Source organism: Salvia miltiorrhiza, chromosome 8 (genome assembly GCF_028751815.1).
Source record: "Salvia miltiorrhiza cultivar Shanhuang (shh) chromosome 8, IMPLAD_Smil_shh, whole genome shotgun sequence".
NCBI lineage: Eukaryota > Viridiplantae > Streptophyta > Magnoliopsida > Lamiales > Lamiaceae > Salvia > Salvia miltiorrhiza.
Window position 1 is genome coordinate 13,219,709 of NC_080394.1, and position 21,237 is coordinate 13,240,945.

The window sequence follows — 21,237 nt, forward strand, 5'->3', positions numbered from 1 at the left end:
TATGTCTCCCCCGCCTCCACCATCCTCACTTCCCTCGCGAAGTTTTTCTTCTGAAAATAAAGTACCCATATCGCGATTCCTGTCCGTCGTCGCTTGTGCATCGTCTTCCCTCGCCAACACCTGAGACTTTTGTGCTGTTGCCGCCAAGATCGTTCGTGAGCTCTGATCTATTCCGCACATCTGGTAATACCCAATTGATACAACATCGAAATTAAAATCACTCTTTCTTTCCTCGCTTTGTTCCGATTTGCGATAGCTTTGCTTCGATTCTGTTTTCATAATCAAATTTTTAATAAGTTTGAATTATTTAGATTTGCAAAACTCATAGTCACCTGCTAATGTGTTCCCCGACGCCTTTTAGGCTACCATAAAGAGCATTTTTTTCACAAGTTCTCCATAATCAAAGGTATGTCATGATGCTAAACTTGTGCTGTGACAGAATTCGACTTACTTTGTTTTAATTGAGTCATCGGTGTGAGTTCAGAATATGCGCCTTGTACATTATGCTCCTGTGTAATCGTTTGTTCTTGTGGGTGCCATTGAATTTCCTATTGGTTGTTATTAGCTTCGAGTTGCAAATAGAATTGCAGAAATTCGTATACATATTTTAAACAAGATCTTTCTTTTATGGGAGTTTTGGTTGTGAGAGATGAGCATTTTATTTTTGCTACCTGAAATCATGAAAAGAACATAAAAGAGTTGAAACTAAAATTACCAGTTGAAAGATGTTGCTACTAAGTCATGTGGTGAAAGAAATAAGTTGTTGATTTTACGGTTTGAACAAATTTTCAGAAGAATAAAAATAGTAGACAAGAATAAACAGTAGACATCATAGAATTTGGGAGTGAGGTGTATTTTAAATAGGTTCATTTTCGTGTGTTACACAAATGAATTGATAGGCTTCAGCTTTAGTTTGTTTGTGCCATTAATATCAATTGATCTACCTATGCGGTCATGCAACTATGAGGGATCAAGTCTTTGTGATTGAAGGGTATGATACCATTTGCCATTATTTTATGTTCTTCAATGTTCTGCTTGCATTTCGTAACATTATTATGTGACACTCTATTCGTCATTCAATTTTAATAATGGTCGAATTTCTCTTTATTTATAGGCCACTCACCTCCCAACTAATTTATACCATTGATTTTAAGCAATGCCTGGTAATGAAGACGCACGTATTCTTGATATGCAATTTGTGGCCTTAAAGGAAATATTGCGCATGCACGTGATACAAGTAGCCTTGATAATGGCCTACTATCGTAAGTCTAGACTAGGAAAAAGGCTGCGTGCAACGGAGAATTAAAATATGAGATAGTCAGTAAATTGCCAGACCAAGAAAAACATTTAAGTCGTTTATATGGTGTTAGTGACGCTGACTGTATAGCCAACCTCCGCATGGACAGTAGAACTTTCTCTAAACTTTGTGTTATTTTGCGAGAACGGGGGGGTTTGGCTGATGGCCGATTTGTTACCGTAGAAGAACAAGTAGCCATGTTTCTTTCGGTTTTAGCACACCATAAAAATAATAGAGTTGTACGGTTTGATTTTTGGCGATCCGGTTGGACAATTTCACATACATACATTGTTCTAGGGGCTGTTATAAGGCTACATGACTTGTTCTTATCCAAGCCAGAAGCTGTTACCGCGGATTGCAATGATCCACGGTGGAGATGGTTTAAGGTATTATTCACTTGCATGTATATTATTTTTTTTACTAAATCAATATTTAGATTTGATTGGTGTGGTGCATTAATTATATGTTTTGCCGTGTATATAGGGCTGTTTAGAGGCATTAGACGGCACGTATGTGAGTGTTATGGTCGGTAATGAGGACAAACCCCGATATAGAACAAGGAAAGGGCAAATATCAACAAATGTGTTGGTGTTTGCGACCGCAATTTGAATTTCAGTTATGTCTTATCCGGTTGGGAAGGTTCAGCTGCGGACTCTAGAATCTTACGAGATGCAATTAGTAGACCTCATGGCCTTAAGGTCCCAAAGGGTACATAATGCTTTGAACTAAATTTAATATTTATAAATATTTTGTTGTTAACATCACAATTAATTTTAGTTGTTTCATTTGATTCTTATGTTGATATGGAAGTACTACTTGTGTGATAACGGTTATGCGAATAGTGACGGTTTCCTAACGCCGTTCAAAGGCGTTAGGTACCATTTAAAAGAGTGGGGACTGAACAATGCACGCCCTCAAAATAAAGAGGAACTCTTTAACTTAAGACATAGCAAAGCAAGGAACGCCATAGAGAGAGCATTTGGGATATTGAAGATGCGATGGGGTATTCTTAGGTCACCCTCTTTCTATCCAATTCGAGTACAAAATCGACTCATCATGGCATCCTTTCTACTCAACAATTTTATTCGAATGGAAATGTCGGTAGATCCTATTGAGCAACAACTAGATGCAATGCCCCAAGACAACGGTGCAAACTTAGATGGGCCACCCGATGACTTCATAGAGCATGTTGAAAGCTCCCCCAATGGAACGCCGCTAGGAATGCTTTAGCCGACGCAATGTGGTTGCAATATGTCAACAACAACTTGCCCACTTAATTTGTTTGACTTCATTTTTCTTTAATTTGAGATAATGTCGTTGAGTTTAAATTTGACATGTGTTATTATTTGTTTGATGTTTGGTGGCTGCATTTAGTTAGTACTTTGCAAACTGTTGTATTCTTTAAAACACTGCACTGATATGTGAAGAATGCATCTAATCTTGCTGGCCTCTTGATCATGTTGGTGAAGAGGAAACTAGTGGAGAATGTTTTCTATCTTCTGTTTAAACAATGATGAGTTTGTGATGATTTTATGCTTTTGTTTTGAGCACTGAGATTGTTCTCAGAATTTCACTAGTTTACTGCCAATGAAGTTATTATCATATCTCTGCATTATTTTTTGTGAATGATATGGTGATAGTGATGTATGCATTTTGATAATAGTCTTGGTGCAACTTGTGATGGCTGCCTTGTTTAACAATATTAGCTTCCGAGATTTGTACCTATTTTTTTGTGACTTGTGATGAACACTGTTGGTGAATGACATGGGGATAGTGATATCTGCATTTTGATAATAGTTTTGGGTGGAACTTGTGATGGCTGCCTTGTTTAAAAATGCTAGCTTTCGAGATTTGGAACTATTTTTTTGTGAATTCATTTCTTTGTTTAACAGCATATGATGGAGTTCCCGTCCCAGTTATCGAACCAAGTACCTCAATGTAGTTGTGGCGAGGGGATCATGAATCTGAAGTGCGCCGGTTTCCGGTCTAGAAACCCCGGCCGATTCTACTACAAGTGTCCAACGGGCATTACCTATGAAAAGGGATTCTATTGGTACGACGAGTACCATCTCCTATTTTACCACGAAGTACCTCGGACGCCCGGATCTTCTACAACCCAAGTAGGCAGCCAAAGTGTCTTGTCGCCGCATGTTTCACCGGACATTGTCAAGGGGGGTGAGGTGTTCGGATCGTGCATGGGATTGGGCCCGCAATGTGGAGTTTTCGAGTTCGTTAGAGCCGCACTTTGCTTCACTATATTAGTGCTAGTTCTTAGTATTTTGATTGGCAAATTCATGTAATATGTTGGGATCGAATCTCATTTTTTTGATATGATGAATAGTCCGAAACTTTGTAATGTGGATTCCGCTATTATGAGGCCAAAATTTGCCATAATTTGAATGGATTGATCCGCTATTATCTTTCGTTTTCTTTAAACTGTATAGGTCCATGAGTGTGGAAGTTCAATTCTCAAAATTTTTGGTCCCTAATTTCGAAGTTAGTCAAAATAGATGACATTACACTTTATTAAATTGGAATGAGGACCAATGCTCCAATTTTGAATATCTGCTCTCGGAAACCGCTGCAAAGAAAATAGAATTGGTTACAAGACCAAAATCAATTGGAATCAGGAATTGCTAAAAAAACCCAACTTATTCAAACATAGGAGTAAATCGAAGGAGATGTAGTCAAACTTGTATATTATTTAACAATAGCTACTATTGGTGGTTCTTGTCATGCAAGACCAACATCCAATAACCACCACCAAACTCCCATTAATCACTATCATAAACTACCATCAACGATATCAATAAATAGCAACTCATATCATTCCATCCCCCATTACTTGTTTGGCCTCACAAAAGCACATCTCCTTAGATATATTGCAAACTTTTCATTATTTTCTTCCCCAAAATGACATTCCCACCTCCCGGCTCCCAAACACTATACCTTTATCCTTGCAAATGGGATGCAAGCAAGGACGAATTGCTCATTGTTTCTTTAATTCAAAAAACTGAAGAATGTCGCCCCACACCACCACACCTCTCGCCACATGCATTCATTGACGCTATGAAGAAACTAAACTCGCAATTAAATGCCGATGTCTCATTGAATGAAGTGGAGGGACGAGTCGCCTTTCTACATGATCGGTACATATGCTTCAAATGGTTGTGCAAAGTGAAAGAGACGTATTACGATCAACGAAGCAATTTTGTTCACGCCGTTGACGACGTGTGGGTACGATTGTTTAAGGTATTCTCATTAGTTTAGAGCACGTTGGTTTATTTATTTTCCTTTTTTATTTGGTTCTCTTTTAATGATATCACATTTTTGTTATAAGGAAAATCCATTGTCCCGAGCTTATAATCATGAGGGTGAGCCGACATTCCTACTTTTGTGCAACCTGTTCGGGATTCACGACGTGAAAAATGAGAATTCCCATACGCTCATCGTAATCGACGACTCGACTACTGTGACCAAGCAATCGAGTTCAAGCGACGATGAGGTTACTTCGCCGGTACCAAAACCTGTCGCTAGAAAACTATTTGTCGAGGATGCTTGTTCGAGTGTGGCGCCGTCCGTTCCAAATCCATTCAAAAGCAAGATTGTTCATCCTTGGAAGACAATTACAAGCAAATTTAAACGACCAACCAACCCACCCGTGAAGAAGAACGAGGGTGGAAGTTCATGTGCATCGTCTTCTCCTTACAAGTAGCCGAAGTTATCGCCATTTCATTGGGATTGAACGCGGTTGTTTATGATTCTCGTTTTGCAAGTGTTTGAACTTTCATTTTCTTTCATTTCAGCAATTTATGGTATGTTTGTGTGCTGTAGTCATTGTACCAATCGTGTTCGACATTTTATCGAAAGATATGTGTTTTGGTCGACGGGAAATAATGCTTCACAAAATTGTGGGAATCAACTATAGCTGACAAACCACTCTAAAATATTTGCTTTTGCTGTACACATGAGCCAGCGAATTCATGGGTCAATAATAGGCTTGAGATGTTATTTGATGTAAAATAACAGGTGGCTATTGCTATAAGCGAATCACAAACTGTATCACATGCTCTTGAAATAATCATAAGTTGCCAGAAATCAAGGGCTAAATGTGGTACTGCTCCAATCAAACCAACAAATTTTCAAAAACTCAAACCACTATTCATAACACCAGAAACCAAAATCTATGAAGGTACAACAGTCAACGGCTGGAAAAACAACAAATACCACATTCGAGCGAAAAAAAAGTCTTAGCGATGCAGAAATGAAATAGATGATGAAGCTACTAGGCAACAACAACCAAACAAAGCGTAGTTAAAGAAAAGCAATGTAGATGGCCAATGTCAAGCTTTCAAAACAAACAAAACAAAAGCAGCAGCGATGACTAAGATTTGATGGTGTCACCCACGATGCAAATGAGAGCCACGCAAAGTCACATTTTCTTCGAAGCAAGGAGGAACAACACGTACCCTTCCTTCTCATCTTCGGGGAGACTTGAAAAGATGTCAAGAAACTCCGTTTTTTCGGCAAGCATGTTGCATAGAATGTACTTATCGGTTCGTGTAAGCCCCGCAATGCCACTCAATTTGGAAAACACTTCTTTGCGCGCCTTCGACACGTTGAAATCGTACCCCATTCGGTTGGAGATAGTTTCAAGCCTCGAATCCGTGCCCCGACCAACCTCGCGCAAAGCCTCAAAGAACTTGTCATCAAAGCCTACACTACGACGACGTTTCTTACTTGAAGTTGGAGCCTCCTTTTCAACGGGGGTGTCGGCTCGTCACGATTAAAGGTTTGGCTTACGTTGTCTCCTGAAATTTCATTCTCGAAAAATCCCCTCTAAGGAGACATGGTAGTCGCCGCTATCATTGACCGGGCTAAGGTTTATCTTCTAACATGTCATGAGCCGCTTCATGAGGTCCTCCGCCCTTCGCCCGTTGCCCGATCTTTGCCGAAGAGAAGCTTCCAATCCTCGTAATATGGCCAACTCTTGTAATGGAAATCATCACGCTCTTATCGGCCTGTAAAACAAGTTTGAAATGTAATTAAACAATCAACACGCATTAGTTTGAGGATGTAACAGTTCGGACAGCCACAACACAACAAAGATTTGAAATTAGTAACAAGAATAACAGCCACGATATTAAATGACATTTACAAAAATCTGTGAAAACTACTTCGAAATCTTGCAACATCTTTTCGAGAATGGAACTAGAAGCACGCATAGTAACTCATATTCAAATGAATCTAGTCACTGAAAACTTACAGCCACAAAGCCTTGCCATTGCTCGTCGTCACAATCAATCATAGTTGCCGTTAACGTTGAAGCCAACACCGCTAACTTTGAGAATGTTCCACAGCGAATAGTAGAGCTTCTTCCACGTTGTCACCTTGGAGTTGATGTGGGGCGTCCCTTTTATGTCCGTCATTGGGTACTCCTTCCGCCATAGCTTCTTCAGAGTTTATTCAAATAGCCGCCACGAAAGCCGTTATCCGACTTCCAACCTTGTGCAAGAGCTCCTTCATCGATGATAGCAAAAACATGTTCTTCGTGTGTCGACCACGAACGACGCTTTTGGTCCGTCTTGCCGCCTTTGCCAGAACGTGCCGTGCCGTTACTTCCAAACACCACAAAGAAATAAGTTCTCAACGCATCAATGAGAGATCTCGCACTGAAAATGAATCTCACCTATATGTGTTTCGGCGAAATCATAATGGTAATAACAAATACCAAAACTGCAACTCTAAAAATCGTAGAGAATGATTAAGAACTCTAAAAATCGAAATATTGCAGCAGCAGCGAAAAGCATGGTTCACAACAAGGTTTCAACACAAAAAACATTGAGAAATAGAGGAATGATTACCTTCGGTTGCTTGGCTCATTGTTTGAGTAAGATAAGTTCACCAAATGCAGCAATGGAAGCTGTGGAGATCTTTTCTTCTCCAGCAAAAACTTGTGAGATGCGTCCGTTACTATTCCAAAGGATTGAATAATTTGATCTAAAAAATTGGCGCTGCATTCAGCCCTATTTTTGAGGGCACGCTTGGCATTTAGGAAAATATGGGAGGACAATTTAGGTTTTTGAGTTGTTAATCCAATCTATTCTAAGGAATACCAAACAGTTTATGGGATTAATAACTTAATAATACCAAACACACCCATGTGAGATAAAAAATTAAGACTAATCCTCACTAAATTATCAGGATAAATTTTATCCTGATTAATCCTATACTGAAAACCAAATGGGCCCTAAGCCCGTTACTATTTAGCACGAGCAAAGCGCCAAAAAGGTCCTTACTAAAACTCAAAGCCCACGAGAAATAAGCAGGGGTTGCTGCTAGGGTTTTAGCTGAGCGCACATCTTCGACAAGAAGAGCCTTCTCTCTCCAACCTCAGAACCTCAGCTGCTCTTTCACCATGGCTGTCGGGTATCTCTCATTTCACTGCCTATGTCTTTAGCCGCACAAGTCATTACCCTCTTTCAATATAACTGCTGATTCTTGAAATTTTTAATTCTTTTATGATTGATGATTTTGTATTTGATTTGATGCATGCAGCAAGAACAAGAGGATTTCAAAAGGAAAGAAGGGAGGCAAGAAGAAGGCGTGAGTGATATTATTTTATTTTTTTTAACGTTAAAATGTTTGTTTATTCTTGAAGTTTTTGCTAACTAAATATTCGCTGTTCTTGTAGTGTCGATCCGTTTGCAAGAAGGAGTGGTATGATATCAAAGCCCCTTCAGTTTTCAGCAACAAGAACGTTGGGAAAACCCTAATTACCCGTACTCAGGGTACCAAGGTACCAAGGTACAATTTATTACTTTCCTTTTCGCATTTTTGTTAAAAGGATTACTAATGTTACCCTGTTTTTGTGCCCCTTTTCCTTATTTATTTGGGTTTTATTTGAATTAGTGCAAATCCTTTTATGTGGTGAATATAATCTACTATTTTTACTTCTTTCTGATACTGAAATGCTTAATTTTGAATTTCATGTAGAATAATAGTGGCGATTATGCCGTTGTTTTATTGCTTCAATTTTGAGCAGTTTTCTTTGTTCTAGTTGAATTGCACTATCTTTTCTGCTGATGTTCATATGAATTTGATTTTTGATTGAATGTGTTTGTAACTAGCTGGGATTTTGATTGACAGCCTTATATTTCGCCTTCCCCCTTTTCAAACTTGAAATATGAATTTAGTATTTTAATGGTTATGTAGTAAGAATCTTGCTTTCAAATCAATATTTGTGGTAATTAATCCAGCTTGAGCTTTGTGAGCGGGAGCTCTTGAATTGTATTCATTGCGATAGAAGCACAAATTGTTGTCTATATATCTACCTTGTTAAATGTGAGCTGCATATGTTGATGATATAGTTCTTCAAATTTTGGCAAAAATGAATGACTTTAACAGCAATGGTGCTATTTGCATTTGCAGTTTACATATGAAATTTTGTTTCATGGAATTTGATAATGGACTGACTGTTTCTCTCTGTGTATATATGGTTTTCTTCTTACATTTTTCTGGCATTTAAATTTTATATGTGACATCTTCTTCAGAAATGGATGTTTGACCTTTGTTTTGGAGGTTGATAATTTGGTGAATTTAATTGCAACGTAGTATGTTTATTTTATTGAGTTGTGGTACGTAGTGTTTAGGATGTGATTTTGCATAAAAAAAGGAAAAATGGTGTGTAAATTTTGGAATGAAACCAACGAGATCAAATGCAGGTGCAGCGGTCGAATTGCTCTCAGATTCGAATAATTTACTTTAAATATAATGATTTTAGTACACAGAATTTGTTTATACCATAGTTCAATTTATTTTCATTATTAACGTAAACTGATCTTTGTTAATGAGTAACCTTTATTATATGCCTAAACTGTGTTATAAAGGCAAGTATGTTTTTGTTGGAATGCTTATCTTGAAATTGAAATACTCTCAAATGAATGTATTGCGAAGCAATTAGCTGTTATGGTATGGATGTTGTACTGGTAGACAGGATGTCTTTGTATTAGTTTGATGTTTTGTTGTTGCTGTAATGGTTGTAGTAAAGATGTGACCAGTCTCTGCATTCTTTTCCCTAGCCTATGGGTCTTGTTTGTTTGTTAATGGAATTATTGCTTGTCATCAGATTGCCTCAGAAGGGCTCAAGCACAGAGTGGTCGAGGCTTCCTTGGCTGATCTTCAAGGTGATGAGGATCACGCATACAGAAAGATTCGCTTGAGAGTTGAAGATGTTCAAGGAAAGAACGTTCTCACCAACTTCTGGGTATGCACAATTTTAAGATTCTTACTTGATTTTTGTTTTGAGTACATTGTCGATCTTAAAATGTCTGCTTTTCACTTGTGTAAAAATTGTAGGGTATGGACTTCACCACTGACAAGTTGAGATCACTTGTCAGAAAAAGGCAATCACTCATTGAGGCTCACATTGATGTGAAGAGACGACCGACGCCTACACTTTGAGGATGTTCTGTATTGCCTTCACGAAGAAGCGTGTGAACCAGCAAAAGGTTACATGTTATGCAAAGACCAGCCAAGTTCGCCAGGTGAATACCTCCAAAATTTTCAAATCCTGTTATTACAATTTTATTTGACTATATATGATATCCATAATTTTCATATCATGAACCATCAATAGATTATCAACCTTTTGTATTTATATTCTTGTATATTTTGTAGATTCGGAGAAAGATGCGGGAGATCATGGTTAACCAGGCCCAGTCCTGCAGCCTGAAGGAGTTGGTGCAGAAATTCATTCCCGAGTCAATTGGGAAGGAAATTGAGAAGGCAACTTCAAGCATCTACCCTTTGCAGAATGTTTATATTAGAAAAGTTAAAATCTTGAAAGCACCCAAATTTGACCTTGGAAAGTTAATGGAGGTAAGTTTTGTTTCGTTCTATCCTGAGTGTTCTTAATTGTAATATGTTATCAATTTGACCTAAACAGTTTTCTCTTGAATATGATTCAACTGTGTTTCACAAATCTGAATTGCTGACTTTGAGTTGCCCTTGAATATCTTATCTTCTAGATTACTTGAAATATCTTTGTTAACATCAATATGACACTGCATCTTGAATAATTAATGGATATTTGTTGTGTAGGTCCATGGTGATTATACCGAAGATATTGGTGCGAAGTTGGATAGGCCTGCTGAGGAGCCAGTTGCTGAGCCAACTGAAGTTGTTGGTGCCTGATAGATTCCCTTGTTTTGAACTTATGTCATGTTTACTGGTTTTGTATTATCTTGAAATCGATACTATATTTGTTTTAGGAGTTTTTGTTGTAAGAGATTTTGTTTTTCCTGAGTCTGGTAAGTTTTATTGATAAATCTGTCTGATCTGATGTGGTGGTTATATTTATAAATGCGCAACACTCAATTTTGTATTTTTGTTATTGAGTCGATTTGTTTTTTGTTTTCCTATATTTTGAGTGCTCGAAAATAACTTAGAAAAGTTGAAAAGCATTGTTATTGTTCGCATGTAGCAGTTTAAACATAAAAGAAAACAGATGCGACATTTCAATGTTTTCATATGGTTTGAGTAACCAACTAATCATATATATATATCTCAAATGGATAAGAATTAGGTGGATTAATGGCATAGAGTAAATTGATCAGAAAATGTAAGTGTAACGAAAGATGGCCATCAGTTTAGAATTAGCCCACGTTTGGTTGGGTGTTTTTAAAGGTTGAAAAGAGATTCAATTAATTGAATTCATTATTTGTTGTTTGGTTTATGTAATAAGTTAACCATTACTCTTACTTGTGGGTAATTCAAATCACCCAATTTATTACCCCTCAAAATAGAGGGGAAACAAAAGAAAGAGAATCCCTTACTAATGACTTATTTCCATTATTAAACCAAACATTCAATAAAAGTAATGGTTATTGTTACCATTTACTCTTTTATTTGATTTCATTCCTCTATTTGAACCAAACGAGCACTTAGTGTGTTGTTTCAAGTACTGTATTGGAAGAAAATGGATGTTTATGATTTAGCTCATTTGCACAATGTCTTCCTGGTACTAATTTAAACGACTCTTATAAGAAGAATTTATCACAGAAGAAGTGATATCTGCCATCTTGTTTTAGGAGTCTACAATTAGACAAAGCATGAAGTGATGAAAACACACACTTGCAATAAATTTTGCACGAGATGCTTTCCAAATGGTAAATTTTGAAGGCTAGGAGAAAGGATAGACCATCCTTGCAACTCGGAGATAGCCATTTAGCTGAAACCTCTCTCGAGGCTCTACTGTTTTCTTCCCCCAAATAACAAAATACCAACAACACACATCAAGTGGATAAAGATGCCATCAATAGTTAATAATGCAACAAAATCGAATAACTTAACTGGTTTTCTTGCATATGAAACACCAATATTTCTAAGACCAACATAATGATGAGCTGAAAATACACAAATAGAGCAACATCTAGTTATTACAGTTCCTCTCAACTTATGAGATGAGTCAGTTCCAACTATCTTAACAGAAACAAACCTACCAACACCTCCAAGAATCAATCTTTCAGACAAAGTGAAAACTCAAGAACGGCTTCTGTTTCCACTAGTTGATTGCTTGAAACACCCACAGTTGGGCCCTTTCTTTCGCCTTCCGCTGTTCTTCCTTCCGCTGTGAATGAAGTCCCTCAAAATCACAGTTCTGCTTCTCAAGAATCTGTTGCTCCCTTTGCCTTCATCCTCCACCTTTGACAGCACGAATTGAATCTTTTGCACGGCTAGTTCGAGCACGTTGATCCTCTCGGACCCCTTTTCAGCTTGCTCCATCACCTTGACTCTCCATGTCTTCATCGTCTCTTTCAGCCTTGGAGAAGCCATTTCTTCAGGAGGGCACTCTTCTATGTTCTTCACCAGCTGTACATTCAAATCAACCAGATGAACTAGTGTGTCCTCTGCTTCCTGCAACTGTTCCTTAACTGCTCCAAAATCGACGTTTTTGGCCTTTCTATTCTTCTTGTTCATCTCCAGTTTCCTTCTCAAGTCATACAGTGCTGTCTGGAGACTTTCCAGCTTCTCAGCATCGAAGGCAAGTCTCGCGAGGATGTGTTTGTCGTTCAGTTCTTGATTAGGCTCGGTGAATCTAGCCGACAGCTCCAGCTTATCCACGGCCCACTCTTTCTCCATATCTGAGTCGGTGGATGGTAGTAATTGATCATAAGCTCTTTCCCTTCCCTTTGATCTGCCCGTCAACCTAAGAGATTCTCCAATTGTTTGATCTCTGTTTCCATTCTCGACAGTCTCCCACAGCTCAAGCATCAGATCATCAGAGCCAGCGTTACCAGTCTTCCTCATGGAGTTATCAGAGGCTTGATCAAGAGGAATATCTTCATTAGCATCACATTTCGGGCTTCTGAGGCTTTGGCTTTTGCTTTCTGCAACTTGGGAGAGTCATTCAGCTCACTTGAATATGCTTTCTTGCTGCTGCGCTCATGCTTGTCTCTACCTGAGTTGGGCTGCATCTTCGAGTGGTCAACCTCACCAATCACAGGTTCTTGTTTGCTCTTTGAATTTGATCTTCTCCGCAAAGCAGGTTTGTTTGTGTCTTCCATCAATTTTCTGACTACCTTAGCTCTCATCTGCAAATTCTGCAAACTAAGAAGGGATTGATCTCCGAAGGTATCAGAGATGTGGCTTCACTAGCTTGAAGAGCAATTCCAGAAACTGCTAACAATGGAAGGAAGCAGTAAATACTAAATATCTTGAACTTGAAGAAATGAAAAATTCCATCTACTTGTGATATAAGAGTATTTACCTCTGTCTCTTGACTATGTGCAGCTTTAAGGTTGGAACGAAGTAGTAGATTGTGCTCTATGAGTGTTATATCATCTCCTAGGGAAGCTATGACTGGATCATATGCTGAAAGTTTGGATTTCAGTCCCTTGATTTCGCTCTCCATCAGACAAATCTTTCCTTTCATTTGTTCAACCTCTGATGTTTTTGCAGCATTTTTAAGCTCAAGATTCTGGCACACCCCGGTGAGGTCCTGCCCCTTATCCTTTAACAGAACTTCTTGGACAGAAGAGACCTGAAGATCAAAACAAAAATTTGCTGCTTCGGCCTCCCAGAGTTCGAACTCATGTTCATGCCTTGGAGCTCTATACCAAGTGTCTGCTCTCTCACTACATTTTCTTCGATTTCTTGATGAAGTAGGCCAAGTTCAGATTCTAAGTTTTTGTTGACTTTGTGAAGGGTCTGAATCTCCTTCATCTGTGTGGAATTAGTTTCCAAGAGACGGGCCATGTTCTTCTCTAGATCTTCTCGTACCTGCTGTGACCTATGAATGCCAATTTTCAGCTCCGCTACAGTCACAAACAACGTGGAGTTAAGCTTCTCGGTAGCTTCAAGCTGCATTTCTGTGTCAAAGAGCTTCGTCTTTGTCTGAAGTAAGCTCTCCGTACTACTTTCTATGTCCTGCTTCATTTGAAAGTTAGATTCTTTGATTTCTTGGATCTCACTTTCCAATCTGCACACGGCATCTTTGAGGACTAGATTTTCAGCCTTCTGTAGGTCGAGCTTGCCCCCCAACTCGTTCATTTCTCTTCCGAGGCAACTGTTCACCTCGTGTTGATTGTTCAGATCTTCGAGTAGCGATCTTAGCTCCATAAGTTTCTCTGCTACGAAGCTCTTCAACAAGACAGATTGATTGGCCGTTGCCAAGAATTCCAAGAGGATATCATCGTTATGCTGATCCACTCGACGTTTCTCCTCTATCAGATCAGATAACTTCTTCAGCAAACATGCATTTTCCTGCTTTTCTCGAGAGTGTGCTTCATGTAATGCATTATAAGCCGCCTGCAGATCACCTTGTCTAACACAAAGACTCGCCAACGCAGCCTGAAGCACCAAAGTCGCCTGAGAACCCTTGCTCGAATCTGATTTCAACTGCCTGTTCATCTCTAGGAGTTCTTCCTTTTCATTGTTCACAATGGCAAGTTTCTTCGCCATGATTTCAGCCTCCTGCTCCAACTGCTGCTTCTGTAACTCAATCCCCATGCCCTTGGACTGCAACTGCTCGAGGAGGGCTTCAAGAATCGAATTCTCAACATAGAGCTGCTGCTTTTCATCCTCATTTTTCGAGATGGCGCATTTCATTTCTTCAAACACTTCCAAGAATCTGATGCACCAAAGTCTGCTCACTCTCGACCTTGTCCTCGGGTGCACAATCTGGACTGCTTTCGAGGGCCGTGAAAATTTGGTATATGCTTAACCTAAGGCTTCCAATTTCATCCAACAAGAGCTCAGCTTCCACCTGCTGCTCAAGGCTTTCACTCTCGAGCTCCGATATCACTTTTTCCGCCAATTTAGACGCCTCAACATGCTTTTGGCACTCGATGATGAGAGAGTAATTCTTGTTTTCCATATCTTGTATGAATTTCTGAAATATCGATATTTCAAACTGAGCTTTCAGAGCCTTTTCGAGTTCCTCTTCGGATTCTTTCTTCTTCCATTTGTTTTCTTCTTGCAGGAGATGGATCTCGGTTTCAAGTCCAGCCATCCTCGTCTCACTTAGTTGCTGTGAACCTATTCGTTCCAGCTTCTCCTCACCTAACGAGACCTTGAGTTTCTCCACTTGAAAATGCATGGCCTCGTTCTCCTTCTCTAAGTCCGCGTATTTCTCTCCCAATCGTGTAAACTTCTTCTCTAGGCTTTCAAGTCTCCTCTCCACGTTTTCCAACTTAAGAATCAAGCTGTCCCTTTCAGATAAAAGATATGACCTTTCATTCTTGAGCAAATCACAGATATTTTCTAATCCCTTGGATTTTTCCCTCAAGCCTTCAAGCTCAACTTTTGCAGCAGACAACGAGTTCTCAAGAACAGCATTTTGTCCCACTAAACTATTCATGCTCTCGGTTATTGCTTGCAGCTGAGATAGAAGAGAAGCTTTCTCAGCAGCAAGAGTAGCCTTATCTCCATGGAGGAGTTTGCAGGATTCTTGCAGCGCCTTAACCTTTTCGCGCGACATCTCCAGCTCACCATTCAAGTCCGAGAGGGACCTCTCGGCTGCCACTTTCTTCTTCAAGATTTCATCAATGTTCTCTAACTTTTTCAACAGAATCTCCTTTTCGTTGCTGTCCTCTTCATGCAATTCTTTAAGCCTCGAGTTCTCATCCTGCAAGCTCTTCATAGAAGCCCCAAGACATTTCGGGTTGAGACCTGCTGCTTCCACTTGCTCAACCAAAGCCTGGTAGCTCTTGTTCAAGCGCTCGATTTCTTCTTTCAAACATGAAATCTCATGATGAAGGGATATGCTTATTTCCATATGGTGCAATACTTCCTTTCGAGCCTCTCCCTAATCTCCTTCAAACTAAAGATCTCATTTTGCATATTCTCCATAGACACGGCTGAAGAGAACGAAGATTGACTCATATCATGATTTTCATCCCTAACTTGCTGAAGCTCCATCTCCAAACCACGTTTGCTTGCCTCCACGTCTTCTAGCATCCGAAGCATGTCTTTGAGCTCCGAGGCAAGAGCTCTCTGATCATCTTGGGACCGAGAGTGCAAACTTTGCAGAGTCTTGAGCGTGGCTTCAACTTGCGCATGACGGGCACTCTCATCATGTAAACCGGACTGAAGTTTCTCGAGCTCCTCCTGCTTGCTCGAGAGCTCTTGATCTTTCATTGCAATCTTCTTTGCCAGATCATCAGCCTCAACTCGCAATGCTTGGTTAGACATCTCAAGCAGAGTGCACTTCTCTCGCGTAGTCCTGAGCTTCGAAGTTCCAATCAAGACTTCACGGTTAAGGCGTTCAACTTCATTTTTTGCGCTAGATATATCTCCCTCAAGCTTGGATATCGTTTCTAAGCATTGCTTGTATTGAAAGCAGAAGCTTCTTTCTGCTTGTTTAGATCGGCAACGGACTTCCTCAGTTTTGAGACTTCGATTTCAGCCATTTCTGCTTGCTTCTTAAGCATCCTCCCATCGTCTTCCTTACTAGAGATTATGTTTTCCAACTCTGATATCTTTCCAAGACACTGCTCGTACCTACACGCTGCTGCTTTCTTTCAAGCTCTAATCTCGACATTTCATCTTTCAGAGTTTGTGCTTCACTCTCCACTGCAAATGTTCTGTTGTCGAGGGCCCTTCATATCTTCTTGCAGTCGAGAAACCATAGCCTTGAGATGAGATATCTTCTCCAAATACTCTTCATTTTTCACCATTCCAGCAATCTTTTCAGACTCTAACTGAATGAGGGATTCCTTCAAAGTTTGAACTTCGATTTCAGCTCTACCGGCCTTCTCATTGAGCCTCGTTGAATCCATTTGCGCATGGCGCAGCTCTCCCTCGATCTCCAGCAGATTTTGAGGCATTGCTGATACTGAAGCAGGATATCCTCTTTTTCGACTTCCATGTCAGCAAGTGCTTTCTTCAAGCTGCAAACTTCGATTTCAGCTTTTCCTGCTCTTTCAGTCTCACTAACAATCTTATCTTTAAGATTCTGATTCTCAGTTGACAACTGCACTACAGCATCTTGAGATCCTTCTTCTCTTTTTGGCCTCTTCTGGACCTTATGTCAGCTGAACTTGAACCTTGAGGCGACGTTTCTTTGAGTCCAAACATCTCTTGCAATTGCTTTAAACCCCTTTTTTTCATGCCTCCATCAGAATCTTCCTGATCAGACGTAGAACTCGCCCGTGTGTTCTCAAGCATGTGATCCACATCGCCCTCATCAACAAGTTCAAAAGGAACTTCATCAGGAAATGCTGCTGCTATTGTTCGATGAGCATGGCGGAGCTCCCCTGTTGCATGGTTATATCTTTCAGCTAATGCACGGTAGGCACGGTAGAACTCCTCAACCAGTTTCATCAACTCTGGGCGTTTCTTGTAGTACATTTCAGCCCGTCTAGCAAATGAATCTGCATCTTCTTCGATGAGTTTGATCATGCACTTCACCTTGCCGTCCATATCTATGAACCAACAAGATATAAGTTTATTATACAAGAGAAAAAGACACCGCTACTTTCAACATCATTTATAAGCTCTAATGTTATAATACACGACGAACACTCTCCTTGAGACGACAAGCTTCATTCATTGTATATGAGAACAACAATCACATGTATAACGTATATTACTTGTACAAATTACAAAATAAATTCTATATGACAATTAGAAACAACAACGTGAAACAAAAGTCATGATTTATGAAGTGCATTGCTCTCAGAAGAAGAAATGCAACTGTACTACATTATATATTCTCATCCATCATTCTAATAACGTATTTAGCCACAGAACACACACACACACGCAGATCCATAGCCAATTTCCATCAACACAAAAGTTAAGTTTATACCTGTGATATTTTGCTGGAGCCATTTTGAGTTCTTTGGGGTGTTGTGGCTATCCCACCACCATGAATACAATCGTCTCGATTCAGAATGAGATAAGTTGGCCATAACTCCAGCAGAGAACACAAATGCAACTCCCTTCACCCCCTGAGAAAACAGCGTGTTTGTATACCCGTAGCAGAACAACACGTAGATGAATGCTCAGTTAACACAGAACTGTCCCACACCTAACAAGATGCAAAACGATGAGTTCAAAGATTCACACGAGTATTACCATCACATGCCAATATCACTACTGAAACAAGAAACATAATGTCAAAGTCCAAATCAGTGGAAATGTCATAGCAATGAAAAGATAAACACATATGCAGCATATCTGAGTACGGATTTACCTGAATTTGGTAGGAGATTTTGCAAAGAATAATTCGTTGTAAATGGTGAGAAAAAAGGAAATGAAATGAAAAGCAACTTTATTAAGAACTGACTTTTTGAGGAATGAACTAATTGCAAGACAAAGAAACTAAAAAGATTTCAACAACTCCTATTGATACGTCAATGTCAAATAAAGATGCTAATGTTCATCCAACTTAAAGTAGAGATTTTTGTTGCAAAGTTTCTTAAGAAAGCATCAATTTATGAAGTTTTAGAGAGAAAATAGCTCCAAGACATTCTAAAATTTACCAAATCTGGCAACACAAAGAGTTCATATCCTATAAAGAAAATTTATTCGACAAAAGGAGACTATTTTTCATGCCAATGACTTCATTAAAAGTCCAGAAAACCCGAATCTTCACAAAAATTCAGATCAACAGCTTACTAATTTCCAGAAGTGAATTTAAGAAAAGTAAAAGAAAGAAAAATTCACACGAACCCACAAATTCATAGACATTCACAAAATTAGAGCAACCAAACAATACAAGCATGACAATGTGCTTTCCACAGAACTTCGCAAGATCAAATCTTTGCAAATGGGATTTTCAAAAAGCAACAAAAAAGTTGAATCTTTGCATTTGGGCCTCCCACAAAGCTTCAAAAAGAGCAATCTTTACATTCCAACGCAAGAAGAGAAAATGAATACATAAACCGTTACTAAGAACTTACAAATTAATAGCAAAGAAACAGATTCTTATCAGCAGCTGTTGATATGATCCACACCAGCCGCTAATTTTCACTTTACCCCCCATTTTTTTCCTCTCAGCTCTCTCACTGTGCTCTGCTCTCTCTCTCTCTCTCTAAAGTCTAGTCTGCATTTTCATTATCAAGCACGGGTTCTGGTTGGTGCAGACAAACCTCAGAATGAACTGTAAAATCTGAAAAAGTACACTATATTACAATTTTTATCTTTGTATAAATTCAGGTATGTACTCTGTGTGTGTTGTGTGTAAGTACGAAATATGGGATGGTCGAAAAATGCTGGAAAATATACGTTATAATTTCCTTAACTGGGATTTTCAATTGTCCTAATCTTGGGCTTCTAAAATGCTATTTCAGCGTGATTGACGACAGTGGAAATTTGACTAATATGCCCTTTGATTTAGACCTATAACTAGAAGGGGTATCAATAAAATTTGATTTGCCACAAAATTATACAGAAAATAATCTCATAGTACTATATTTCAAGAAATTAAGCAACGTGTTAGCAAAGCATCAATAGAAAATTCGAATCACTTACTATTAAAAACTATGTATTAGAATGCATTTATGTGACCAGCTCGAAACTTGGTTCCACGCGTGTAGGACGATATTTTATATTTTAAATAAAATGTATTGGATAAAAAGATATGAGATGTATATATATAATTATACGAAATCCATTTTATCACCTATATGTGCTCTTTTCAACCATTAATAGAAAAAACACACTTGAATGCTTTACTTTTGTTTTACTTACGAGACAATAGACATGGATTAGTCTTTTCCCAAAATAGACAAATATAATAAAAAACGAAAATATATTTGTAATTTTAAATTTTCAAATTTTATAGCTCACATAACTTAATCCTATACGTATAGAGATAGCATCGCAATCAATTATGGAATATAATTTCTTCTAGCAATAATTGAAAAAAATCAGAAGTGGACCATATATTTATCTCATTTAGTTGTGTGCATGACATAGAAATGGAGTTTATGGGCAACTTTTCAAAATTGTTGCCAAAATAAAAGATGAGTTGTACACATATTCGTTTCAATGATTAAGGCACCAGATTGATTATTAATAATATATATTAAAAAGTTGTGGGGGCTTCTTGCATTGATAAAAAATTGACTTTCCCTAACCAAAAAGATATCGAAATTTGACCTTTTGCCTCTCAGTCTCGTGGTATAATGCAACCTTGTATTTTGATTATTCTTTTAAATTTTCCAATCTCCCTTTCATTTCGAAAAAAATATCCCTTTCACTAATTATGGTACATTACTTATTAAAATTCACCCCGTCCCGAAACTTTGTATTCTTTATTTTTTATATTTTATAAAAGTAATCAAATATGGAGTAGATGATATTGAAAAGTAAAGTCTCTTTTGCATTTAATAATTCAAATATAAAATATCTTACAAATTAAATATCACAAAATTTATATGAATAAGCTAATATTAATCACACATTATTGAATTTAAAAAATTATTGCTGGTTTTAATTAAACATGATACTTTTTTATTTTATAATGTATGCACATTATTAATTAGAATAACAATCGTAGTTTCTATTAAAATTAGTTATGATATAATTATGCTTTTATTAATATTTCAGAACTGTGTTTTGGATTTATATATAAATTGTGGTTTGTCAAGTGTTGTGAGTATTTAAATTTTTATGATTATAATAGACCGTATGACTTCTTAAATGATGCATAGGTTCATTAAGCTTATTAGCAATTTTGATGGATTGTCAATAGAAGGGCAAAGTTCTATAAAAATGCAAATATAGACGGAGAAAGGAGATGGAATCTCAACTTTTCATCTTATCTACAGTCAACGTTCATTCGTTCAACGTTCAACGCGAAATTTTGTTAAACATGAACAACCATCGAATTAACCCTCCAGACCCCAAAAGTTCAACAAATTATTTGTACGTTCAACAACATTAACTGTCATTTTCAATGTTTCTGATTTTCCTATATAAACTCTGTTTCTGTAAAACGCGACCATATATATATATAGGGGTGGGCTACCGTGAGAACACATCTTAAAATAAGAAATAAAAGCAATTTTTGATGTATGAATTTTATGTAGAACACTTATGAATTCACTGTATAAAGGTATGAATTGTGAAAAATAAATTTTTGCTACCTTTGGGCGTGGGCCCCCATATGTAGGTGTTTTACCACCGAACTGGGTGAATAATTCTGGTGTTCAGTGTTCTTACTTTCCGTAATACATTTACTGTTACTTTGTGTGGTACGTTATTTGATATATTGTGGTTGCGAGGTTTATGCAATTGGATAGGTAACTATTTCATGAACAGTGAAATCTACCAAATCAATAATCACAGCTGTTGATTACCCTCTAATCTACGCTCAAAATTAAGTCTTATTTTATAGACTAAGGAAAGTTTATTGAATAGCACTACCCTATATACATACACATACACACACGGCGCTGCAACACTAGCATTGAATAAGATAGGTGCTA

General features: G+C 38.2%; 2 pseudogenes; one reads left to right on the forward strand and one right to left on the reverse strand.

Annotated features, from left to right (window-relative positions):
- The first annotated feature begins 7,603 nt into the window (after window positions 1-7,603).
- Window positions 7,604-10,686, forward strand: LOC131001146 (40S ribosomal protein S3a-like; annotated as a pseudogene).
- A 955-nt stretch (window positions 10,687-11,641) lies between these two features.
- LOC131001151 (protein NETWORKED 1A-like) lies at window positions 11,642-18,937 on the reverse strand (annotated as a pseudogene).
- Between the last annotated feature and the right edge of the window lie 2,300 nt (window positions 18,938-21,237).